Genomic DNA, 27,597 nt, shown 5'->3' with positions numbered 1-27,597 from the left:
ACAGTGACTGCACCAGCAGAAGAGTGTGTGCAGCTCCGGAGTATAATACAGGATGTAACTCAGGATCAGTAATGTAATGTAATGTATGTACACAGTGACTGCACCAGCAGAATAGTGAGTGCAGCTCTGGAGTATAATACAGGATGTAACTCAGGATCAGTACAGTATCAGTAATGTAATGTATGTACACAGTGACTGCACCAGCAGAAGAGTGAGTGCAGCTCCGGAGTATAATACAGGATGTAACTCAGGATCAGTAATGTAATGTATGTACACAGTGACTGCATCAGCAGAATAGTGAATGCAGCTCTGGAGTATAATACAGGATGTAACTCAGGATCAGTAATGTAATGTATGTACACAGTGACTGCACCAGCAGAATAATGAGTGCAACTCTGGAGTATAATACAGGATGTAACTCAGGATCAGTACAGGATCAGTAATGTAATGTATGTACACAGTGACTGCACCAGCAGAATTGTGAGTGCAGCTCTGGAGTATAATACAGGATGTAACTCAGGATCAGTACAGGATCAGTAATGTAATGTATGTACACAGTGACTGCACCAGCAGAATAGTGAATGCAGCTCTGGAGTATAATACAGGATGTAACTCAGGATCAGTAATGTAATGTATGTACACAGTGACTGCACCAGCAGAATAGTGAATGCAGCTCTGGAATATAATACAGGATGTAACTCAGGATCAGTACTGGATCAGAAATGTAATGTATGTACACAGTGACTGCACCAGCAGAATAGTGAGTGAAGCTCTGGAGTATAATCCAGGATGTAACTCAGGATCAGTACAGGATCAGTAATGTAATGTATGTACACAGTGATTGCACCAGCAGAATAGTGAGTGCAGCTCTGGGGTATAATACAGGAGGTAACTCAGGATCAGTAATGTAATGTATGTACACAGTGACTGCACCAGCAGAATAATGAGTGCAGCTCTGGAGTATAATACAGGATGTAACTCAGGATCAGTACAGGATCAGTAATGTAATGTATGTACACAGTGACTGCACCAGCAGAATAGTGAGTGCAGCTCTGGAGTATAATACAGGATGTAACTCAGGATCAGTAATGTAATGTATGAACACAGTGACTCCACCAGAAGCATACTGGGTGCAGCTCTGATCAGCTGCTAGTCAGTGTGGTGATTACGGGTATGGTGGCTGCAGATCCTGCTGTGAGCTCCTGATCTCTGAGAACCAACACCTCTCCACCTGGGGACCTGCTCTCTCTCTTTCCCGGAGGGAGAGCTGGTTTCTGGGATGAGTGAAGGAGCCAAGTCCCAGGCTTCTGCTTCCCGAACCAGGCCGGCGGGGGGCAGAAGAAACCAGCAACCGGCCTGCACATCAGAGGACTCGGAGGAGAGATGCTGCACCAGGAGTCGCAGCAATGTGGCTCCTACTCCCCCCGGAATTGTGGAGACCCCTAGAAGCCGCAAGGCTTCCAGCATGGAGGAAAAGCCTGACAGCGGCGTGCATGATGGCGCTCCTTCCGGAGGAAAGCTGAGTGCTCATGGAGGTGAGGCCGACCTCCCTGAGGGGGGGTGGGCGCTGCAGGGACCCCGGGAGTCTGTGTCCACCTATGCCTCCCGGGTCATGATCCGCCTCCGTGAGTATGAAGATGCCAGTAAGCTCATCAGGAGGCTCCGGGAGGAGCTGCGCTGCACAAGCGCAAAAGCTGCGGGGGCCTCCAAACCAAGGAAGGCCAAGCTCCACGCTGAAGTAAAGAGGCTGACCAGCGAGATTCACCTGCTGGAAATAAGGAAAGCCACCATCAGAGAGCATAGTGGTCCATTCAAAGAAAAACTAATAAATGAAGACCGCTTTAGAGAAATGGCTGATACCAGAGAGCAAAGGCAGATGGGGCTGCAGCCTGAGAGCCAGGTGGATGATGAGAGTGATGATGACCAGCAGGAAGCCCCACCCGCAGGCCACGTGCAGCGAGCTCCCTGCAGGACAGGCGACAGTGACATCCGGTCGCAGTTCTGCCGGCTCTGGGGAGGACAGTGACAGCAGCGGCCAGGGAGGGGCGCTAATGGCGGAGATTGAGCTCCTGGAGTCCCCAGTGTGCCTCCAAAACTTCCATCTTGGTGACGATCTACCAGAAGAGGCACCTGGGGGCCACAAAAAGGCAAAGAAGACCAAGCCAAAGCTGCAGGAGGCGGTAAGATACGTATATGCGCCCCTCCCTGTACCCCCTGAGTCGGCGGCAGGCTCAGCTCGCTGTATAAGCCCCGTTGCCCAGCCCGGGTTCTGCTGTGGATCCGGTGCAAAGGCGCGGGGAGATTACAGAGCGCGGTAGTGAGGCGCAGAGCTCCGTCTCTGCTTGTAGTAGTGGGGACGTAGCAGGAGGTGCATCAGCCGAGAGGCTGGACAGTGAGGGCGGCCCGGCGGCGGGCGTTCCATCAGGCCTCGATGCTGTGGTGCGCTCCTCAGTGGGAGGGGGGAGCAGCCCGGTGTCGGGGGCAGCTCCGGTAGCCTCGGCGCCTCTGAATGCTGTTGCCGCTGATCACTTAGTTGAGAAGCGACGGCAGTGTGAGGGGGCTGTCGGGGCTGAGCGTTCCGGTCCTCCCACGAAAGTGCTATTTTGTGTTGGCATCGCTGGTCCGGAAGATCCTGATGCTAAAGATCAGCGGCGCCTAACAGCATCTAAAGATCAGCGGCACATTATTCCGAATGCCAAACAGCGGAAATTACCGACCAATGATGTGGAGGGCACACATAAGACCGGGGGTGAGGTCGCCTCCAGTTCTATGGAGGTGACTGAGCCCCTTGTGCCTGATGCAGAGGTCAAAATGTCATCCGCCATTGTTACTGGTCCAGCAGGAATGAATGTGATGGTGGGGGTGAATGAGGCTAATTCATTGTCTAGTGGTGTGGTTGCTGGTTTGGTGGAGGGTGAGATGGAGGTGGGTAATGGTGTTGCTGTTCGGGATGATGTGGTCATTGGTCCGGTTGCCCCCCCCCGGGGGTGGCAACACCTGTCCAGAGTTATGCCAGTGTCACCTCCGGGGCAAATAGGGCATCCTCCTTGTCTCCGGGCTTTGGGGACGGCATGTTGCAACGGCGCCTTCTGGAGGCTCTAAAGAAGGGGGAGAGATCACTAATGGTAGAGGGTCGAGAGGTTGATCTATCCTTCTGGATAGAGAGGCATGGCCTCGGGGCCTTCCGAGAGCAAAAAGGGGGGGATACAGTGTGGTCCCTCCCAACAGCCGGGCCAGGCAGTGTGCGTAGGAATGTGGTCCGTCTTCGGTGGAGGGGCAGTGATGCATGTCCTCCAAGGTCTAAAGTTGTGGAGCTCCTGCTGAGGATGGGCTTCAAGGCGATTGACATCTACGCCTTGATACATCCCTATTCCACGCCTGAGTTTGATATCAGCTTTGTTCGGCCGGAGGGGCTTGAGCTCTTCTGGGCGAATTATGAGCTGGCAAAAAATGAGCCCGGCTGGCAAGACTTTGCCGTTCAGGCAGTGTCTCGCCAAAACCAGATCAAGAAAGTGACCGTGATGACTCGTAACGAGTCGCTTTCTTGCTATGACATCATGACGTGGCTTGGTCGGTATGGAGAGGTGGTGGAGATGCCAAAGAAAAACCGCGACGAGTTTGGTATCTGGTCAGGGGCCTGGACGTTTATGGTAAAACTTAAGCGTTCAGATGGTACGGTTGCCCACATTCCATCGTCTGCCTTCCTGGGTAGGGATCGTATCCTGGTCTTCTACCAGGGGCAACCGAAGCTCTGTCACAGGTGCGGCGACCCCACACACTTCAGTGCAAACTGCACCGTGCAGAAATGTGCGTTGTGTGGGGGTGTCGGCCATCTTGCCGCCTCTTGTGTGGAGATTAGGTGCCACCTGTGTGGTGAGTTAGGCCACCCATTCAGCCGTTGTCCTCGCTCCTTCGCTAATGCAGTCGAGACCCCGGTGGGAGTAAGCCGTGAGGCCGATTCTGCTGGGGAGGGGACTAGCAGGGGTGGGGGAGCCGAGGGGCCAGGGAAGAAAAGCAATAAAAAGAGGCCTGCCCAGCTGAGGCGTCTAGACAAGCGCAGACAGGAGAGGGAGCAGGGTGAGCCCCAGACTACCGGGGCAGCCCCTGTCCTGGATGCCAGTCTTGCTGCTGAGGCCCCGAGGGATGATGAGTTGGATGAGGAGGTCAGGAGGATCCGCAGGGAGGAAACTGCCTCTGCCTCAGAATCCTCCCATTATGAAAGTATGGATGAGGATAATAAGCGGTGGCTAGAGAACAAGCGTAAGCTCGGCACCAAAAAGAAGAAAAAGAAGGGAGATAAAACATCTTCTCCCGCTCTGACCAAGGTACCTAAGGAAGGTAAAACTGACTCCCCTCTGGTTGGTCTTTCTAACCGGTTCCAAGCCCTTGATAACATCTCTTCCTCTGAGGAGGAGGCCGAGGGTGAGGTTCCGGCTTCAGCGGAGCTTACAGGGGGCGCCGAGTCTCCTTCTCCTGGGGATGCAGGGTCCTTGGGGGGAGGGACTGGCCCAGAGTCCGGAGACGAGGACGAGAAAAGAAGGAAAAATGTGGGAATGGACACCTCTGTGTCATTAAAGAGGGGGAAGGATTCCTCCTCTGAGGCAGAGGGTAAGGGGAGTGGGAAGAAGAAAGCCATCTAACTCAATCACCAATGATGGCGGTACCCACTCCGTTGACGCTGGCTTCCATTAATGTCGCCAGCATTAAGTCAAATATGGCTAGATTTGCGGCCTTTGATTTTCTCAGCCGGGTTGAAACTGACATTTTCTTTTTGCAAGAGACCAGGCTGCCAAATATGGCAGAGGTGTTTATAGCTAAGAGGGAGTGGAGACTCGGGCCCTCCTATTGGTCTCTTGCGGCCGAGCCATATAGCGGAGTGGCGGTTCTTTTTACCGCACCAGTAGAATGCCGACGGGTTATTGAGTTAGAAATGGGGAGGTGCCTGATATTAGATGTCCTCATGAAGGGACAGGAGCTTCGGCTCATTAACATTTATGGTCCCCAATCTAAGTGGGACCGGAAGTGTCTCTTTACGAGGATCAAGCCCTACATTTTTACGAGTCGGCTGGTCGTCTTTGGAGGGGACTTCAACACTGTCACGAGGCCCCGGGATAGAGGAGGTTCCAGAGACAAGCTGACTTATGATAGCGTCGCCCTTAATAGAACAGCTAGTGAGGCTCGCCTGGTGGATGTCCACATCCGGCACACCCCAGGCCACGAGGGGTTCACCTATCATAGAGGTAACTGTAGGTCCAGGATAGACAGGTTTTATTTAAAGGAGGAAGCCGTCTCTTCAGCAGTATCTGTTGTTGAGGTGGAGTTCTCCGATCACTGTATGATTTTGTTTTCCCTGAATGTTACAGAGACCCCCCGGATGGGAAGAGGCTTTTGGAGCTCAATTCGTCTCTCTTGGAAGAAGCGGAGATAAGACAGTCCTTTGAGGATTTTCTTCAGAGCCAGGTACCCTTACTGGATCTTTGTAGTAGTAAGTCAGAGTGGTGGGAGATGTTCAAGAAAAGGGTGGCGAGATTCTTCCGCCAGCTCTCGAGCCTCAGGAGCCTGGACAGGTATCGCCTGTATCAGGGCCTGAGGAGGAAACTCGAGCATCTTGTCTCAACTGGAGGTAGCCGCGAGGAGATCTCCAGAGTGAAATCTTTGCTAATGAGGTGTCAGTATGATAGACACGCATCTTTGGTTTTTGAGAGGGATTACGGGAAGTACCGCTCGCCCGACCCTTACAGAAACTGCAAGATGTCAGTGAATAGTAAAGTTGTTACAGGACTGGTTGACACTGCGGGGTCCCTGAAAAGATCCAGATCGGGGATCCTGGAGGTCGTCAGATCCTTCTACTCGCACCTCTTGGGGAAGAGGGATCTGGATTGGGATGAGATGTCGGCTTTTCTGGCTGAAGCCGTCCCCGAACCAGGGGTAGACCCCTCTCTTGGCGTTTTGACAGAGATGATCAGGGAAGAGGAAGTTAAGTTGGCGATTGAAGGGCTTGCCCTGAAGAAATCTCCCGGTCCGGATGGCTTAACATCTGAATTCTATAAGACCTTTAAGGACGCCTTGGTTCCCCTCTTGACTGAGGTATTCAATGAGTGTCTTTCCTCGGGCACTCTGCCAAAGTCAATGAGGAGGTCTGCCCTGATCATCTTGTCAAACGGTAAGGACCCATCTTGCATTGAGAATTGGCGTCCCATAGCGCTTCTCAATGCAGACAGGAAGGTTTTGGCAAAGGTGCTGTTTAATCGGCTGGTGAAATTTGCACCCCAGCTCCTTTCGGGGGCCCAGCATTGCTCTGTTCCGGGCCGCAGTACAATTAGTGCTGTACTCTGTGTCCGAGAGGCGGTGGAGCAGGGTAGGGCTGGCCACTGGAAGGGGTACATGCTGTCATTGGACCAGGCAAAAGCGTTTGATCGGGTTAATCATGAGTACCTCTGGTCTGTCCTTCTGAGGTATGGCCTGCCGGGGGGGTTCGTTGATTGGCTTAAGACCTTGTACGCTGGGGCAGAGAGTTTCCCGCTTGTGAACGGTTGGATTGGCAGCTCTTTTGAGGTTGGGTGTGGTGTTCGCCAGGGTTGTCCCTTGAGCCCGCTACTGTACGCGTTTTCGATTGACCCACTTCTTAGGAGGGTGGAGCGTGGACCGTTAGATGGGATCGGGATGGACCGGGCAGCACCGGAAGCCACTCTGAGAGTGGTGGCGTATGTCGATGACGTCACCATTTTTGTTTCCTCTGATAGGGAGGCAGAATGGCTGATGTCAGAGGTAAATCGCTACTCGGAGGCATCCGGGTCTAAGATCAACCGGGATAAGTGTGAGAGTCTCTGGCTGGGAGGAGGAGATCCTGGTTTTGATCTCCCGGACACCCTTCCAGAACCCAAAGTCTCTGCAAAAGTTCTTGGCATCGAATTTGGCCAGGGGGATTACCCCAAACAAAATTGGGACAGCAGGCTAGAGATCGCCACTCAGAAGGTGAACCAATGGAAGGGTTGGTCTTTGTCCCTAAGGGAAAGGGTAAACCTGATCAAAACTTACCTGCTCCCTTTGCTGATCTATCTGGGCAGTGTGTGCATCTTGCCAGAGCCTCTCTGGACTCGGGTCTACAGTTTGTTCTTTCAACTGTTATGGGGGAATAGACTGAACCTGGTCAAGAGGGAGGTTACTTACCGTACGAGGAGACTAGGAGGGTTGGGTATGGTCAACCCTGTGGTATTCCTTGTGAATACCTTCATTAAGATCAATATTGCAAACCTCTGGAAAGAGAGGGCTCCTCCGTGGGTATTCTCCTGTAAGGGATGGTTTCAGCCTTTCTTCCAGGAATGGGAGACAGGAGGGCAAGTGAAGGATCTCCGCACACCGCATGGACATCTCCCGGCTTACGCTACCGTGGTTCTGAAGGTAATTCGCCGGTGGGGTCTGGGAATGTGGGAGGTCAGGACTCTGCCAAGGAAGCTCCTTGACAAAAGGGTTCTGTTGACCCATTTTCAGAGGCCTCTGGCGCTCAGGGATTGCCCAAGTCGGGATCTTGGGGTGGGTCTGCATCTTTTGAATTCTATCAGGATCCCCTCGAAGGTTTGGGACTTGGCTTGGCGCTGCTTCCATGGGAAACTGTGTGTGAGGGACAATCTGAAGTGTATGAGCTCTGAGGACAGGAACTGTCCTCGGGAGCATTGTGGTACCATGCTTGAAAGCATGGACCACTTCCTGCTTTGTTGTCCCTTTAACACAGAGGTGTACAACAGGGTGGGCGCCTCCATTGGCTGGCCCCGGCTGGCCGGTCTCTCTTATGCGGAATGGGCCTATGGAGCATTCGGGGACCTGGGTGGTCTGGACCGCTGCACCTTATTTCTAGTTAGCGCAGTGGTTAGGTATCACATGTGGAACGCACGGTGCTTAGTATCGACGCAGCGGAAAATCCTCCCAGTGGACGATGTGTTTAGGACCATACTCGGTGACCTGGTGAAGGTGCGTTCTCTGGAGTATGAGAGACTGGGTACACGGAGGGCCGCTCTCCTCTGGAGGGGCTTTTCTTTTAGTGTGCCCTAGTCTGGTCATCTCCTCTCCTGGTGGTGGGCTGCTGCTGACACTATAGATTTTTGTTTTATTGATCAGTAGACAGTGATGTAGGGCTGCAGGCGCCGAACTTGGGCTTTGTCAGTTGTGGTTATTGTATTGTGTGTTATTCTATTGTTTGTTTCTGTATATATTGTATATATGGGTTTGGGTGAAGGTGTTAGGTTGGGTGGAGGGAAAAGGGGGGAGGTTGGTTCATCTTGTGGGACACTGGTTATTTGGGTGAAAAACTGGCACTGCCTGATCTGGCCTATGGACGTTGGACATGGACTGAGGCATGAGGCGCAGGACCAGCTCTCAGGTCAGTGCCGGGGAGGGACTGGTGGGCTCGAGTGTGGGGGGTTTTGTTTTGTCTTGTATATATTTGTATAGTTAGCATTTATTTTATTTATTTAAAAAAAAAAAAAAAAAGAATGTATATATTAGTTTGTATATAATTTGTCGGTTATTGTTTATTATATTGTTATTTTTTGTTTGGTAACCGGACCAGATGTCATGGTGTAGGTAGTTATTATTGTATATATATGTATAATATGTGTGTGAGGAGAGAGGGAGCGGCTGGACCAGTTCATTACATTGTTCATTTTCTGGTTATTAATTTTGTTATGTTTTTCATTTTTATAATAAAAGATCTACAGGATGTAACTCAGGATCAGTAATGTAATGTATGTACACAGTGACTGCACCAGCAGAATAGTGAGCACAGCTCTGGAGTATAATACAGGATGTAACTCAGGATCAGTAATGTAATGTATGTACACAGTGACTGCACCAGCAGAATAGTGAGCACAGCTCTGGAGTATAATACAGGATGTAACTCAGGATCAGTAATGTAATGTATGTACACAGTGACTGCACCAGCAGAATAGTGAGTGCAGCTCTGGAGTATAATACAGGATATAACTCAGGATCAGTAATGTAATGTATGTACACAGTGACTGCACCAGCAGAATAGTGAGTGCAGCTCTGCAGTATAATGCAGGAGGTAACTCAGGATCAGTACAGGATCAGTATTGTAATGTATGTACACAGTGACTGCACCAGCATAATAGTGAGTGCAGCTCTGGGGTATAATACAGGAGTTAACTCAAGATCAGTAATGTAATGTATGTACACAGTAACTGCACCAGCAGAATAGTGAGTGCAGCTCTGGAGTTTAATACAGGATGTAACTCATGATCAGTACAGGATTAGTAATGTAATGTATGTACACAGTGAGTGCACAAGCAGAATAGTGAATGCAGCTCTGGGGTATAATACAGGATGTAACTCAGGATCAGTAATCTAATGTATGTACACAGTGACTGCACCAGCAGAATAGTGAGTGCAGCCCTGGAGTATAATACAGGATGTAACTCAGGATCAGTAATGTAATGTATGTACACAGTGACTGAACCAGCAGAATAGTGAGTGCAGCTCTGCAGTATAATACAGGATGTAACTCAGGATCAATAATGTAATGTATGTACACAGCGACTGCACCAGCAGAATAGTGAGTGCAGCTCTGCAGTATAATGCAGGAGGTAACTCAGGATCAGTAATGTAATGTATGTACACAATGACTGCACCAGCAGAATAGTGAGTGCAGCTCTGGAGTATAATACAGGATGTAACTCAGGATCAGTACAGGATCAGTAATGTAATGTATGTACACAGTGACTGCACCAGCATAATAGTGAGTGCAGCTCTGGGGTATAATACAGGATGTAACTCATGATCAGTACAGGATTAGTAATGTAATGTATGTACACAGTGAGTGCACAAGCAGAATAGTGAGTGCAGCTCTGGGGTATAATACAGGATGTAACTCAGGATCAGTAATGTAATGTATGTACACAGTGACTGCACCAGCAGAATAATGAGTGCTGCTCTGGAGTATAATACAGGATGTAACTCAGGATCAGTAATGTAATGTATGTACAAAGTGACTGCACCAGAAGAATAGTGAGTACAGCTCTGGAGTATAATACAGAAGGTAACTCAGGATCAGTAATGTAATGTATGTACATAATAACTGCACCAGCAGAATAGTGAGTGCAGCTCTGGAGTATAATACAGGATGTAACTCATGATCAGTACAGGATTAGTAATGTAATGTATGTACACAGTGACTTCACCAGAATAGTGAGTGCAGCTCTGGAGTATAATACAGGAGGTAACTCAGGATCAGTAATGTAATGTATGTACACAGTGACTGCACCACCAGAATAGTGAGTGCAGCTCTGGAGCATAATACATGATGTAACTCAGGATCAGTACAGGATCAGTAATGTAATGTATGTACACAGTGACTGCACCAGCAGAATAGTGAGTGCAGCTCTGGAGTGTAATACGGGATGTAACTCAGGATCAGTAATGTAATGTATGTACACAGTGACTGCACCAGCAGAATAGTGAGTGCAGCTCTGGAGTATAATACAGAATGTAACTCAGGATCAGTAATGTAATGTATGTACACAGCGACTGCACCAGCAGAATAGTGAGTGCAGCTCTGCAGTATAATGCAGGAGGTAACTCAGGATCAGTAATGTAATGTATGTACACAATGACTGCACCAGCAGAATAGTGAGTGCAGCTCTGGAGTATAATACAGGATGTAACTCAGGATCAGTACAGGATCAGTAATGTAATGTATGTACACAGTGACTGCACCAGCAGAATAGTGAGTGCAGCTCTGGGGTATAATACAGGAGGTAACTCAGGATCAGTAATGTAATGTATGTACACAGTGACTGCACCAGCATAATAGCGAGTGCAGCTCTGGAGTATAATACAGAATGTAACTCGGGATCAGTAATGTAATGTATGTACACAGTGACTGCACCAGCAGAATAGTGAGTGCAGCTCTGGAGTATAATACAGGATGTAACTTAGGATCAGTACAGGATCAGTAATGTAATGTATGTACACAGTGACTGCACCAGCAGAATAGTGAGTGCAGCTCTGGAGTATAATACATGAGGTAACTCAGGATCAGTAATGTAATGTATGTACACAGTGACTGCACCAGCAGAATAGTGAGTGCAGCTCCGGAGTATAATACAGGATGTAACTCAGGATCAGTAATGTAATGTATGTAAACAGTGACTGCACCAGCAGAATAGTGAGTGCATCTCTGGAGTATAATACAGGATGTAACTCAGGATCAGTACAGGATCAGTAATGTAATGTATGTACACAGTGACTGCACCAGCAGAATTGTGAGTGCAGCTCTGGAGTATAATACAGGATGTAACTCAGGATCAGTACAGGATCAGTAATGTAATGTATGTACACAGTGACTGCACCAGCAGAATAGTGAATGCAGCTCTGGAGTATAATACAGGATGTAACTCAGGATCAGTAATGTAATGTATGTACACAGTGACTGCACCAGCAGAATAGTGAATGCAGCTCTGGAATATAATCCTGGATGTAACTCAGGATCAGTACAGGATCAGTAATGTAATGTATGTACACCGTGACTGCACCAGCAGAATAGTGAATGCAGCTCTGGAATATAATCCAGGATGTAACTCAGGATCAGTACAGGATCAGTAATGTAATGTATGTACACAGTGATTGCACCAGCAGAATAGTGAGTGCAGCTCTGGAGTATAATACAGGATGTAACTCAGGATCAGTACAGGATCAGTAATGTAATGTATGTACACAGTGACTGCACCAGCAGAATAATGAGTGCAGCTCTGGAGTATAATACAGGATGTAACTCAGGATCAGTACAGGATCAGTAATGTAATGTATGTACACAGTGACTGCACCAGCAGAATAGTGAGTGCAGCTCTGGAGTATAATACAGGATGTAACTCAGGATCAGTACAGGATCAGTAATGTAATGTATGCTACATTTTCTGCTTCATTATTGATACTTTTATTCCTTTGTATAACTCCGATAACCTGTTGTGTATCATTAACACCCCTATAAATAAAATCTGTACAGGAGATAGTTCCCATCTTCAACTTTTTTTTTCAGTGAAATTACTTAAAATCTCTTTAAAATCGAATGTTCGGCAACAAGGTTAAATGAAAGTTTGTGAACCGCAGCTATCCTTGAATCTTCCACCAAATGATTCTGCTTCCCTCTTCAGTGATTAGGATAGATCTAAGAGAAAATGAGTTCTGAAGCTATTAATTCCTGTAATAGAATGTCTGCAGGATTAGTGACATGTGAACCTTCTCGCTCTGCATATATCAAAGCTACCACTCTCTTTCTTCACATTTCGTGTGTACTGTGACTGAGTCTGTGACACTTTCATTGGACATAATGCATATATTTACCAAATGAGATCAGACAGGGGATCCGTGCTCCGATTCCCGAGGTTCCGCTATCCTTCTCTTTATTTTGGCACCTTCCTTCTGATTAAAGTTAGACAAATTTAAAAAATTTCTCAGTTCGGGTAATGAAAATATTCCATCTATTTCTGTTAAGGGATACTTAATAAAATAAAAGAACATGGCTGCTTTCTTTCAGAAACAGCGCCACACCTATCCCCAGGTTGTGTCTGGCATTACAGTTAATTTCTTGAAGAATGTGGTGATGAAATGTAATAATACTCACAACCTGAGAACTGGGATGGCGCTGTTTCTGGGAGAAAATTTAAAATTTTAACCCCATAGCGCTCAATGACAGGCATAGTACGTCATGGGAGGGTGTCAGTTCCCGCTCCTCGCCGTACTATGCCCATCATGACATTAAACTGTCACTGTGCATAAACACTGTAGCTCCATCTGCCTTCAGATCAGCCCCCCGTGACGTCATCCCGGGGGGGGGATCGTTGCCATGATGACCCCCGGGGTCTCAGAAGCTTTCTGTATAGGTATATTGCGCTGCAATGCTAGTGCATTGGGATGCATTAAATTTGTGAAAAAAATGAAAGTGCCATAGAGGGACTAAGTAAAAAAAGTTTTACAAAAGTAAAAAAAAAATTGTAAAATAATAAGAAATATTACACTAATAAATATACATTGTTTATGTAAAAAAATAAAAATAAACAAAAAAGTACACATATTTGGTATCACCGCATCCAGAACAATCCGATCAAAGTCTCACACTAGTTAACCCCTTCAGTGAACGCTGTAAAAAAAATTAAAATAAACTAGCAAAATATGGTTTATCATCATATTGCTGGAAAAAAAGTGGAATAACAAGCGATGAAAAAGACAAATGAAAATAAAAATGGTACCGCTGAAAACCTCATCTTTTCCCGGAAAAATAAAGCTGTAATACAGCTCCATCAATAAAAAGTTAAAGCTCTCAGAATAAAGCAATGCAAAAATAATTATTTTTCCTAAAAAAAAAGTTTTTATTGTGTAAAAGCGCCAAAAGATAAAAAATATATAAATGTGGTACCGCTGTAATCATACTGACCCGAAGAATAAAGCTGCCTCATCAATTTTTTCACACGCGGAATGCAGTAAAAAAAAAAACGCAAAAATCAATTTCTGAATTGCTGTTTTTTGTTGATTCTGCCTCCCAAAAATCAGAATAGAAAGTGATCAAAATATGTCATGTGCCTGAAAATGGTACCAATAAAAACGTCAACTCATCCCGCAAAATACAAGCCCTCCTATGACTCTGTCAGCCAAAATATGGAAAAATTATAGCTCTTAAAATATGGCGATGCAAAAACTAGTTAAAAAAAGTGTCTCTTAGTGTGTGACAGCTGTCAATCATAAAAACCAGATATAAATCTGCTATCACTGTAATCGCACCGACCCGAAGAATAAAGTCATCTAATTACTTATACCGCACAAGGAACGGCGTAAAGAATACATAAAACCAATACTTCACCTGCTGTTGATTTGTTCATTCTGCTTCCCAAAGATGGCAGTAAGGCTCGGCTAATATTTATCCTGCGCTCTGCGCCGAGCGCTTACACCGAGGTTTCCATGTAAATCTCTGAGATACGTGATTCAAATCGAACCCCCGGCGGAAGATTCCCTTCTATTGAGGCCAATGGAAGCACCGTGGACGCTGTCTGGCCTTTGTAAAGGTTAATTAATATGAATAAAAAAGTAAATATTTCGCTTTTATGGCAAATAATCTTTTAAAGTATGCCAAAAAGATCACTAAAGATAAACCATAAAGATAAAGAATTCCTTTAAAGGGATTGTCCAGAATTAGAAAAAAAATAACTTGTTTTTTTAAAGCGCCACTTCAGGTTTTATGCGGTATTGCAGCCCATCCCCATTCACTTCAATGGATCTGACCTTTAATACTGCAAACAAACTGAGGATAAGTGGCCAAATACGAATGACATAATAGATGTGGGATTATCAAATGTTATGGTTTATCTAACTAATAAAAATTCTGCACATTTTTGATGCAGATTTTAATTTTGAATAATTTAATTAAAATCAGAGTAAACAAGACTTTGATTATTTGGACTTTATGAATTCTTGTATATCAATTTGATAAAAAGTTAACTGCACTAGATAAAATGATAACAGAAACGAACTAGATGTAAAAAACATTAATCTAAAGCTTTATAATAATATGTGCAGTCCCTTTAAATTTTCTAACATAACTTCTAGAGAACTGAAAGCTAAGTTGTAAAAAAAAAAAGGCATCAAGGTCACCGACAACTGATGTTTGTGTATTTTTTTTTTTCAATAGCAACTTGTAAAACGTCGTCTCACTGCAGGTTTACAATTTTCATAATGTTCGATATGAAAAATTGATTGGGTATGTAGATTTACAGGAATAGACAAAGTCAAGGAACAATGGTGGTAAAAAATAGAAAACATCCCATTCCACAAGGGCCATACATATTTGAAGAATTGTTAACAAGAAAAGAAGTAGGAAGCAAAGATAAACTCTTCACGTTTCACTAATCTCAGCTGTTACCCATATAATATATTAATACAGCATGTGATGAAGACAAAACTGCAGATAGAAGTGAGGAGCAGTATTATAGTAGTTATATTCTTGTACATAGGAGCAGTATTATAGTAGTTATATACTTGTACATAGGAGCAGTATTATAGTAGTTATATACTTGTACATAGGGAGCAGTATTATAGTAGTTATATTCTTGTACATAGGAGCAGTATTATAGTAGTTATATACTTGTACATAGGGAGCAGTATTATAGTAGCTATATTCTTATACATAGGGGCAGTATTATAGTAGTTATATTCTTGTACATAGGAGCAGTATTATAGTAGCTATATTCTTGTACATAGTAGCAGTATTATAGTAGTTATATTCTTGTACATAGAGGCAGTATTATAGTAGTTATATTCTTGTACATAGGGGCAGTATTATAGTAGTTATATTCTTGTACATAGGAACAGTATTATAGTAGTTATATTCTTGTACATAGAGGGCAGTATTATAGTAGTTATATTCTTGAACATAGGAGCAGTATTATAGTAGTTATATTCTTGTACATAGGGGCAGTATTATAGTAGTTATATTCTTGCACATAGGGGCAGTATTATAGTAGTTATATTCTTGCACATAGAGGCAGTATTATAGTAGTTATATTCCTGTACATATGGGCAGTATTATAGTAGTTATATTCTTTAACATAGAGGCAGTATTATAGTAGTCATATTCTTATATATAGGGGGCAGTATTATAGCAGTTATATTCTTGTACATAGGGGTAATATTATAGTAGTTATATTCTGGTACATAGGAGCAGTATTATAGCAGTTATATTCTTGTACAAAAGGGGCAGTATTATAGTAGTTATATTCTTGTACATGGGGCAGTATTATAGTAGTTATATTCTTGTACATAGGAGCAGTATTAAAGCAGTTATATTCCTGTACATAGGAGCAGTATTATAGTAGTTAAATTCTTGTACATAGAGGCAGTATTATAGTAGTCATAGTCTTATGTAACATCCCTGGCGGTGTGCTTGCATAGTGCACCACCTCCCACCATGCAAGACCGCAATCTTACTTATCAGTCCAGCCTGCAAACCTTGCTCCAGTTTATGCTGTGTGCATGTCTCTTGTCTGATTGCTTACGGCGGTGGCCCGGTTACTTCCTGATTCTTATAGCTGCTGTGGGCGCGCTTCTAATGCGTCCCCAGCCTATTGCTGTGAGTCACTGGATAATTACACTCCCTCCACCCAGAAGGCGGTGCACGAGCAACACTTTCTTTCAGTGTGCTCCTTGCATCTGAGTTGCCAGGTCTTGTCCTGTATCTTGTCTGTTTCTGCCACCCTGGGGGCAGCATATCCAGGCCTGTTATCTCTGACTTCTAGTCTGTTTCTGCCACTCTGGGGGCTATATACCCAGGCCTGTTACCTGTGACTTCTAGTCTGTTTCCGCCACTCTGGGGGCTGTATACCCAGGCTCATTCTTGTATCTCGTTGCAGTTTCAGTTCCTGTCTGAACTGTCTCCTAGCCTGTTACCTGTTTGTCTCTATGTCTGTACCTTCCCTTTTCCTGCAGAGTCTGAACTTGCACCTAACTCCAACTCGTTGTCTCTGTACTTCTGTTTGTGAGTTTTGTGTCCACTCACTACTTCATTGTAAGTACCTTGTGTGTATCTGGTTCTGCTTGTCCATTTTCCCTTCCTCCGTATCTACCTCCTGTGTTCTAGCCATCTTCCTGTATTTTCTAGTCTGTTCCATGTGAACAGAGTCCTGTTCTCTTTGCCTGCACCTTCAGCCCTGTTCTGCTCTGCTTGCTCACTGCGCCAGCGGTTTCTCTCTGCTCTGCCTTGCTCACCGCCCCGGCGGTTCCTCTCTGCTCTGCCTTGTCCACCACACCTGTGGTTTCGCTCTGCTCTGCTTGCTCACCGCACCGCCGGTTTCGCTCTGCTCTGCCTTGTCCACCGGTCAGGCGGTTCCGCTCTGCTTTGCCTTGTCCTCCGCTCCGGCGGTTTCGCTTTACTCTGCTTGTCTACCGCATCTGCGGCTCTGTTCCTGTCTCCCAGTCTGTGCTGGACCCTATCCTGCCTCCGCTCCAATCTGCTAGTACCTACCTGCCTGCACTCCAGCCGTGCTTGCCAGTGTCTCCCTGTCTGCACTCCAGCCGTGCTTGCCAGTACCAACCTGTCTGCATACCAACCGTGCTTGCCAGTACCCACCTGTCTGCATACCAGCCGTGCTTGCCAGTACCCACCTGTCTGCATACCAGCCGTGCTTGCCAGTACCCACCTGTCTGCATACCAGCCGTGCTTGCCAGTACCCACCTGTCTGCATACCAGCCGTGCTTGCCAGTACCCACCTGTCTGCATACCAGCCGTGCTTACCAGTACCCACCTGTCTGCATACCAGCTGTGCCTGCCATTACCCATCTGTCTGTATGCCAGTCTAACCTGCCTGTTCCTGCATTCCCCGGTGTGGGTCAACAGCAGTGACCGGGGTCTGACCTGGAGTAGCACCTGGTCCCTCTGCTCGGTTCCTCCTTGCTTCACGGAGTCGACTGAGCCGCCGTGCGACCTTGGTCGGATCGGGTTGATACTTAGTTACGCCCCTCCAGGCACTCCTCGGTTCATGGTACAGTGGGATCACTAATCACGCTCACGCCAGTCAGTCCGGGCGTGTGCATAACAGTTTGCTCAGCCCATGGTTCCTGTTGAGCCCCACGGCCCTTCACTCTCAGAGACATTTGAATCATTGTCTGGTGAATACGTGCACCAAGAAAAAAATTTTTTGCAAACCAAGGTCCCGGCGATTTACGCACCAGCCCAAATGTAGCTATCAGCACTCGTTCCTGCGGATCCGCCACGGTACTATGGGGATCCAAAACGTAGCCATGCGTTTGTGGAGCAATGCATACTGCATTTCAAGTTCTATGCTCACTATTTTCCTACCAATCGGGTTAAAGTGGCATTTATGATGTCCTACCTAGCGGGTGACACCTTGAAATGGATCACCCCCCTATGGGAAGCATGAGATCCTATTGTCTTTGACCTGCAGTCCTTCCTGGTGGCCTTTCTAATGGTCTTCGATGACCCTAATCCTGAAGCCTCTGCTAAAGCCTCCCTTCCCAATATCCCAGAGCAGCCCTGATGGGTAATGTGCGTAGGTAGCCTACCAGTTCTCCAGCCTGAAGAGACTGCTGCCCACACAGAACCCACGCAGAATGACAATGCTCCACAGAATACTTTTCTTCCCAACCTCAAGAGGCAGTCCAGACGTGCAAGGTGTAGAGGTAAACCATCACGCCAGGTTCTGTCCTCCCAAAGACCTCCTGTTCCCCAGCCTGTAGAGGCAGCTTTCCGCACAGAATCCATGAAGGATGACTATGTCCGTCAGGCAAAGCAGAGGCCAGAACTCAGTCACAAAATCGGATTGCGGTCCCGCTGCGGTTGTTTGGGACCCCCTGACTGTCTTTGTCCAGCGAAGGTTGGAGAATCCCAAGACATTAGGCCTGTAGGAGAGGCTGCCCTTGGCGTTAGTGTTTCCTCTCCACAGATGACCATGACTGTCTCCGTGGCAAGTGAAGGCCTCGGAATAACCGGAAATTTCGGGCTTAAAGCCTTGAAGAGTCGATGTCTGATTCCTGTCCGACAACTCCTGAAGCCGGTTTGGGCATTGTCAGCAGAAGGACGAGCCCTACTCAGAAACAGTCAAAATATGTCTGTACAAATTAAGCTCCAGATTGGAGCATTACACATGAAGAAGTTCACATTCCAGATGCTGACTGGCTTACCCACAGGTCGTCCAGAGCCGAGAGATCTAGTGCCCGCTCAGGTCTGGAGATCCTGCATGGTGTATTCTGTGGGACTGCTAAGGTACAAGGGATCTCCAGTCCCCATAACTTCAGGACAGCCAGCAGTTTCTTCTTCTTCTTCACCAGATCTGCTAGTCGCTGACTCGCTGTGTGCTGAAGTCTCCGAAGGAAGAGTAGCAGAGGCATTGTCCCCACACAGTCTCGACGATTGTACCAATGATCTGGCTTCGGGTACCTTACCGCCTTACAGACATGTCATCTCTGAAACCAGACTGAAGATGGTCCTAAAGCCATGACCCTCCGTCTCTAATAAATCTGGTCTTACGTCCATCAAGGCGGTGTTTACCCCTGAGTCTCTGCACCCCTCCAAGAAGGCGGAGGACCTCCAGTTGTCTCCTGAATCCTCCGGGGTGCTACCTGATAACAAATGGAGAGAGACTTTCCTACACCCTGTACCTGGTACTTCGCCCACTTCATCCAGTAAGCTTGGCAAAGTGTACTTCGAAGCAGTGATTACCCCCGAGTTTCTGCACCCCTCCAACCAGGCGGAGGACCTCCAGTTGTCTCCTGAATTCCCTGGGGTGCTCCCTGATAAACGGAGAGAGACTTTTCTACACCCGGTACCTTGTACGCCGCCCACTTCACCCAATAAGCTTGGCAAAGTGTACGTCAAGGCAGTGGTTACCCCCGAGTCTCTGCACCCCTCCAAACAGGCGGAGGACCTCCAGTTGTCTCCTGAATCCACCAGGGTGCTACCTGATAACAAATGGAGAGAGACTTTTCTGTGTGCTGTTCCTGGTACTTCACCCACTTCATCTGTTGCTGAGGATGGCTTGATAGGAGGAAGCATCCTAGTCACTAAGATGATGAGACCAGTTTTGTTTCCTCTAGTGGACAGAAGAGGTAATCCTCTTGAAGAGAAGGATTGGCCTCCAAATTTTCTGCAGAAGACCCTTGCAGGCTTGAAGAAGAGGGGGCGTAAAGGGGGGGGTACTGTAACATCCCTGGCGGCGTGCTTGCATAGTGCACCACCTCCCACCATGCAAGACCGAAATCTTACCCATCAGTCCAGCCTGCAAACCTTGCTCCGGTTCATGCTGTGTGCATATCTCTTGTCTGATTGCTTAGGGCGGCAGCACGGTTCCTTCCTGATTCTTATAGCTGCTGTGGGCGCGCTCCTAATGCGTCCCCAGCCTATTGCTGTGAGTCACTGGATATTTAAACCCCCTCCACCCAGAAGTAGGTGCCTGAGCATCACTTTCTTTCAGTGTGCTCCTTGCATCTGAGTTGCCAGGTCTTCTCCTGTATCTTGTCTGTTTCTGCCACTCTGTGGGCTGTATACCCAGGCCTGTTACCTGTGACTTCTAGTCTGTTTCCACCACTCTGGGGGCTGTATACCCAGGTCTGTTACCTGTGACTTCCAGTCTGTTTCAGCCACTCTGGGGGCTGTATACCCAGGCTCGTTCTTGTAACTCGTTGCAGTATCAGTTCCTGTCTGAACTGTCTCCTAGCCTGTTACCTGTTTGTCTCTATGTCCGTACCTTCCCTCTTCCTGCAGTGTTCGAACCTGCACCTAACTCCAATTTGTTGTCTCTGTACTTCTGTTTGTGAGTTTTGTGTCCACTCGCTACTTCATTGTAAGTACCTTGTGTGTATCTGGTTCTGCTTGTCCCTTTTCCCTTCCTTCGTATCTACCTCCTGTGTTCTAGCCATCTTCCTGTATTTTCCAGTCTGTTCCATGTGAACAGAGCCCTGTCCTCCCTGCCTGCACCTTCAGCCCTGTTCTGCTGTGCTAGCTCACCGCGCCAGCGGTTTCTCTATGCTCTGCCTTGCCCACCGCTCCGGCGGTTCCTCTCTGCTCTGCCTTGTCCACCGCACCTGCGGTTTCTCTCTGCTCTGCTTGCTCACCGCACGTGCGGTTTCGCTCTGCTCTGCCTTGCCCACTGCTCCGGCGGTTCCTCTCTGCTCTGCCTTGTCCACCGCACCTGCGGTTTCACTCTGCTGAGCTTGCTCACCGCACCTGTGGTTTCTCTCTGCTCTGACTTGTCCACCGCTCCGGCGGTTCCTCTCTGCTCTGCCTTGTCCACCGCTCCAGCGGTTCCTCTCTGCTCTGCCTTGTCCACCGCACCTGCGGTTTCTCTCTGCTCTGCTTGCTCACCGCACGTGCGGTTTCGCTCTGCTCTGCCTTGCCCACTGCTCCGGCGGTTCCTCTCTGCTCTGCCTTGTCCACCGCACCTGCGGTTTCACTCTGCTGAGCTTGCTCACTGCACCTGTGGTTTCTCTCTGCTCTGACTTGTCCACCGCTCTGGCGGTTCCTCTCTACTCTGCCTTGTCCACCGCTCCGGCGGTTCCTCTCTGCTCTGCCTTGTCCACCGCTCCGGAGGTTTCGCTCTGCTCTGCCTTGTCCACCGCACCTGCTTTTTCTCTCCGCTCTGCTTGTACACCGCACCAGCTGTTCCTCTCTGCTCTGCCTTGTCCTCCACTCCGGCGGTCCCTCTCTGCTCTGCCTTGTCCACCGCTCCGGCGGTTCCTCTCTGCTCTGCCTTGTCCACCGCACCGACGGTTTCGCTCTGCTCTGCTTGCTCACCACACCGGCAGTTTCACTCAGCTCTGGCTTGTCCACCGCTTCGGCGGTTCCGCTCTGCTCTGCCTTGTCCTCCGCTTCGGTGGTTTCACTTTACTCTGCTTGTCTACCACATCTGCGGCTCTGTTCCTGTCTCCCAGTCTGTACTGGACACTTTCTAGCCTGCGTTCCAACCTGCTAGTACCTACCTGTCTGCACTCCAGCCGTGCTTGCCAGTACCCACCTGTCTACATACGAGCCATGCTTGCCAGTACCCACCTGTCTGCATACCAGCCCCGTGCTTGCCAGCACCCACCTGTCTGCATACCAGCTGTGCTTACCAGTACCCACCTGTCTGCATACCAGCCGTGCCTGCCAATACCCACCTGTCTGCATACCAGCCGTGCTTACCAGTACCCACCTGTCTGCATACCAGCCGTGCCTGCCAATACCCACCTGTCTGTATGCCAGTCTAGCCTGCCTGTTCCAGCATTCCCCGGTGTGTGTCAACAGCTGTGACCGGGGTCTGACCTGGAGTAGCACCTGGTCCCTCTGCTCGGTTCCTCCTTGGTACACGGAGTCGACTGAGGCACCGTACGACCTTGGTCGGATTGGGTTGATAATTAGTGATGCCCATCCAGACACTTCTCGGTTTATGGTACAGCGGGATCACTAATCACGCTCACGCCAGTCAGTCCGGGCGCGAGCGTAACGTCTTGTAAATAGGCGCAGTATTATAGTAGTTATATTTTTGTACATAGAGGGCAGTATTATAGTAGTTATATTCTTGTACATAGGAGCAGTATTATAGTAGCTATATTCTTGTACATAGGGGCAGTATTATAGTAGTTATATTCTGATACATAGGGGGCAGTATTGTAGTAGTTATATTTTTAACATAGGGGGCAGTATTATAGTAGTTATATTCTTATACATAGGGGCAGTATTATAGTAGTTATATTCTTGTACATAGGGGCAGTATTATAGTAGTTATATTCTTACACATAGGGGCAATATTTTAGTCGTTATATTCTTGTACATAGGGGCAGTATTATAGTAGTTATATTCTTGTAAATAGAGGCAGCATTATAGTAGTTATATTCTTGTACATAAGGGGCAGTATTATAGTAGTTATATTCTTGTACATAGGGGCAGTATTATAGTAGTTATATTCTTGTACATAGGAGCAGTATTAGAGCAGTTATATTCTTTTACAAAAGGGGCAGTATTATAGTAGTTATATTCTTGTACATAGGAGCAGTATTAGAGCAGTTATATTCTTTTACAAAAGGGGCAGTATTATAGTAGTTATATTCTTGTACATAGGAACAGTATTATAGTAGTTATATTCCTGTATATAGGAGCAGTATTATAGTAGTTATATTCTTGTACATAGGGGCAGTATTATAGTAGTTATATTCTTGTACATAGGAGCAGTATTAGAGCAGTTATATTCTTTTACAAAAGGGGCAGTATTATAGTAGTTATATTCTTGTACATAGGGGGCAGTATTACAGTAGTTATATTCTTGTACATAGGGGGCAGTATTATAGTAGTTATATTCTTGTACATAGGTGGCAGTATTATAGTAGTTATATTCTTGTACATAGGAGCAGTATTATAGTAGTTATATTCTTGTACATAGGGGCAGTATTATAGTAGTTATATTCTTGTACATGGGGGCAGTATTATAGTAGTTATATTCTTGTACATAGGAGCAGTATTAGAGCAGTTATATTCTTTTACAAAAGGGGCAGTATTATAGTAGTTATATTCTTGTACATGGGGGCAGTATTATAGTAGTTATATTCTTGTACATGGGGGTAATTTTTATTATAAAAACAAACATAAATACAATTATAATAAACAAAATCATCCAGTATTACAAAAACACAAATCACATAGGTTATATATACAAAAACATTAAAATAATCAGATCATATACATAAATAAATTAAAAAGTCCACACCCGCGGGAAAGGGGAAACACAAAAAGTAAAAGCAAAACAAAAACAAAACAAAAAAAAAACAAAAAAACAAAAAAAACCCATCATATTCCCTAACTGAATTTTACGTTGCTCCATAACTTTATGTTTTTCTGACTCGTTCCAACTTCTAGTGATTTTATCCACCGGAGTTCTGACATCACCTGATTGGCTGCAGCGGTGTGATCGAACAGCTCATTGTGCAGTGACACCCGGGTTCTCATGTGCCAGTGATAGTATTTTATGACACTGATTATAATGTACATGGTCTCTCTGTCGATGTTACTGGCAGTGGATGGGACACCATAGATTATGTCAGGATACTTTAGGGTCAGAAGTCTGGGGATTTTTAGATTAGCTGACACCTCCTCCCAGATCTTCCTCCCTCCCCATCAATCACATATAAAGTGCTCCATAGTTTCCTCCTGCTGACAACCAAGGGGACAATTCCGATCAGAGACACTCAGATGTTTCAGGTTCCCCCTGACAAAGTGATGTAGTGAAAGCCAAGAGATGTCAAACAGTTTGGGAGGAAGTCGTTTCCCGTTTAGGAACCTGAGACTTTCCTGCAGGGTGGTGGTGACACAATCTCTCAGGGCCAGTGGAGAAAAGAAGAACGTCCCACATACACGAGCATATAGGTCTCTTCTCGTATTGCTCTGAATGTAAGACCTCTCCAGTCCCCACTTCCTGACACACTTCAGACCGTAGTGCAGATACTGGGGGAGGTGGTCACCTGTCCATCTCCTCCTCTTGAGACTGCCGCCTCGCACCCAAGACTCTGCAAAAGGCAATATCCAGTACTTGATACTATTCACCCACAGGGAGCTACTGTTTGAGTCCATGTTCCCAAAATTCACTTTTAGAAACAGGGAGTCAAAGAAAACCCTTGGATTTAACATATCCACCCCACCATCTCTCCGCAGTAGGTACGTTACACCCCTCTTTATTAGGTTCAACCTATTCCACCACAAGAGCTGGAAGAACAAGCTGAAAAGCCTCGCTGAAAAAGACTCTGGCAAATGGAAAATAACAGAGACATACAAGAAGATGGGGACCAGGTAGGTCTTCAACATAGCGACCCTTTCTCTGTAGGTCAGCCTCCAGTTCTTCCATCGCTGAACCTTTGCATTTCCGGTTTCCAATTTCTCTTCCCAATTTAGCTTGCCATTATCATCCCTCCCGAATTTAACCCCTAAGATCTTAATATGGGTGGAGGCTTTAGCAAACTGTGGCAGATCAAAGCCGGGATCAGTGTTTAACGTCCACAGAGCTTGACTCTTCTCAAGGTCAACCAGAGACCCGGAGGCTTCCGAGTAGCTTCTGATGGCCGCCGATAACATCCGCACCTCACGAGGATTGGAGATCACCAACGTCACATCATCAGCATAGGCGACAACAGTCAGAGGCAAGCAGTGGGGGACCGGCACCCCCTGAAAATCACACTCCTGCAGTGACCTCAGAAAAGGGTCTATGGCGAAAGCATACAGGAGCGGACTCAGTGGGCAGTCCTGTCTCACCCCCGCCCCAACTCCAAAAGTATCACCCTGCCAACCATTAATCAGAGGAAAGCTCACCGCCTCTCTATACAAAGTCATCAGCCAATCCACAAATTGTCCCGGAATACCATACTTTGACAAAGTGGCCCACAGATAGTCATGATCAACCCTGTCAAAGGCTTTAGCCTGGTCCAGACTGACAACATATCTCCCACACCGCAGAGCTCTACATCTCTCAAACATCTCCCGTATCGAGATGACTGCTCCAGAGATGTTCCGCCCTTTTACTGTGCCAAACTGAGAGCCTGCCAACAGTGCCGGGGACAAACAAACTAACCTAGAAAAGAGGATCTTTGCCAGAATCTTCCTATCTACATTCAAGAGGGCAATCGACCTCCAGTTCTTGATGTCGCTCGGCTCTTTACCCTTAGACAGCAGAATTAACGAGGACACTCTCATGGATGGAGGCATCAGGTGATTTTCTAGACAATTCCTATACACATCCACGAGGATTGGAGCCAGGAGGTCTCTGAATTCCTTATAAAATTCTGCTGTTATACCATCTGGACCTGGTGCCTTCTTCAGATATAATTTATCAATAGCCGCCTTAACTTCCTCCACCGTTAATTCTGCTGTCAAAGGAGAAAAGTCCAGATCGTTAGTATCAGGCACAGGAGTTGCCTCCAAGAATTGAGCCATCTTATCTTTATCCAAAACTTTCCTCTGAAACAAGTCAGCATAGTAAGATCTCACCACCCCCAGGATTCCCTCCCGTGAATCCTGCAATACACCCTGGGAGTCAGTGAGACCTGGGACCATTTTTTTGGCCACCCTCTCCCTGCAATTCTCAAAGGGATCAGGTGCCCCTAAGGACCCATAATCCCGTTCAAGAACCAGGGAGGTATACCTGCTGTACTGATACTGCCTTATCTAAGATTTCAGCCGGTCGATCTTCACTTTGTCATCCCCGCCTGCCGAATACAGTGACTCCAATTCTTTACGCAGCTTTAGGTACTGGCTGTACTTGTTCCTCCCTTTATTAACTGACAGTCTCTTTAAGAGGGATCTGATATCCTCCTTGACATCCTCCCACCAGTCGGCCATGTTGTCATAAAAATCAACCCTGTCTAGATGGACCTGAATAAGGGAGTGGACACGACTCTGGACATAGGCATCACCTAGGAGACTGGAATTAAGCTTCCACAACCCTCTACCAATGTCCGGGCGGTTAGAGGTCCCCAGACAGAAGCACAAGGCGAGGTGATCAGAGTAAGGGACGACCTTCTCACTCAGGGTGCTGACAGCCTCAGTAGGACTCACAAAAACAAAATCTATCCTACTGCTCCTGTTGGAATAAGAGTACGTGAATTTTGGCTGACGACCTCCCTGTGTGAAAACGTCAGTCAGTCCTGCCTGCCTTATGATGTTATGTAGGACCTTGCCGTCCCTGGTCACTGTCCTACCTGAGGAGCTGTCACCTGAGGTCAGTATGGCATTAAAGTCTCCCGCCATCACCACTGGAAGAGAAGTGAAGAGGAAAGGCCTGACGTCATTAAACAGCTGGATCCTGTCAGTCACCGTCTGTGGCCCATAGATGTTAATAAGCTGGAGTCGCCTACCATGGATAGTGACTTCCAGGACCAGACACATTCCCATGACCACTTCTGTCATCCTATGTACAGTCACATCATGGGTGTTAAACAGGACAGCAACCCCGGCGTAAGGCTCCACAGCCAGTGACCAGAAAGATGGACCGGACCGCCATTCCCTCTCAGCCTCTCTCATAAGCCCCAGAGATGTCAGTCGTGTCTCCTGCAGGAAGATGACATCTGTGTCCAGGTATCTGAGATGTTCATACACTGCATGTCTCGTCCTCCTCACCTTAATACTATTCACGTTACTCGATGTCAATGTTAATGAGAACCCCGCCATCACAACACAATATAGAAGGAGCAGAGTAACAGCCATCATCATGAATCGGAGATATTTTGTTCACCACTGGTGTCCATGCCAGCCTCCACCTGAAGGTCCACAAATAAGGGCTTCCGCTTTGGCGGGGGATGGTCCTCTGTGTCCCTGTCACATTCAGCATCAATTTTCCTCAACTCTTTCTCATAGTCATCATCATTATACTCAGATAAGACTCCATATTTATTGGACACAACCATCACATCTGCAGAAACCTGGTCCTTCTCACTAGCACTCTGACCAGAGTCATATTCTTCCTCAGGTTTACGGGAGGAAGTGTTCCTCTTCTTCCTTTTATTATGATTAATGCTCCAGTCATCAGATACAGACATTGATGATGAAGGGGGGGCTACCTGAGGCACGACCTCCATGTTCCCCTCCGCACCCTCTGTACCCCGCTGCTCTGGTGTTACATGGGTGGACTCCTGGCCGGCACCTGAGCTGTTCAGTATCTCTGCTGAAGTTAAATCCTCCTCCTCCTGCACCCCTGCCACCACCTCCAGAGCCTCTGCCCCTGCCACCACCTCCTGAGCCTCTGCCCCTGCCATCACATCCTCATCAGGGAAGCCTTTGCAGATATTGTGCCAGGGATCTGGACAGTCCCTGTGAGGGGGGCACATCTTACCACAGAGGTTGCACCTAACGTCCCGGCAGTCTGCAGCGACATGGCCGATTACCCCACACAGGCTGCACTTTACTACAGTACAGGCATTAGCCAGATGACCCGTTTTGCCACATTTAAAGCATTTTCTAGGCTGCCCGGGATAGTAACATGCCCCCTTCTCCCTCCCAATGAAGAAGGCGTTGGGTAGGTGGGCAGTGATGTTGTTATGCTGCCGCAGCTTCACCTGTACCTTCCAACCCGT

Source organism: Phyllobates terribilis, unplaced genomic scaffold (genome assembly GCF_046119375.1).
Source record: "Phyllobates terribilis strain yellow unplaced genomic scaffold, ASM4611937v1 Scaffold_7__3_contigs__length_470593459, whole genome shotgun sequence".
NCBI lineage: Eukaryota > Metazoa > Chordata > Amphibia > Anura > Dendrobatidae > Phyllobates > Phyllobates terribilis.
The sequence above is the reverse complement of the archived record's forward strand: the minus strand, read 5'-3'. Positions refer to the sequence as shown.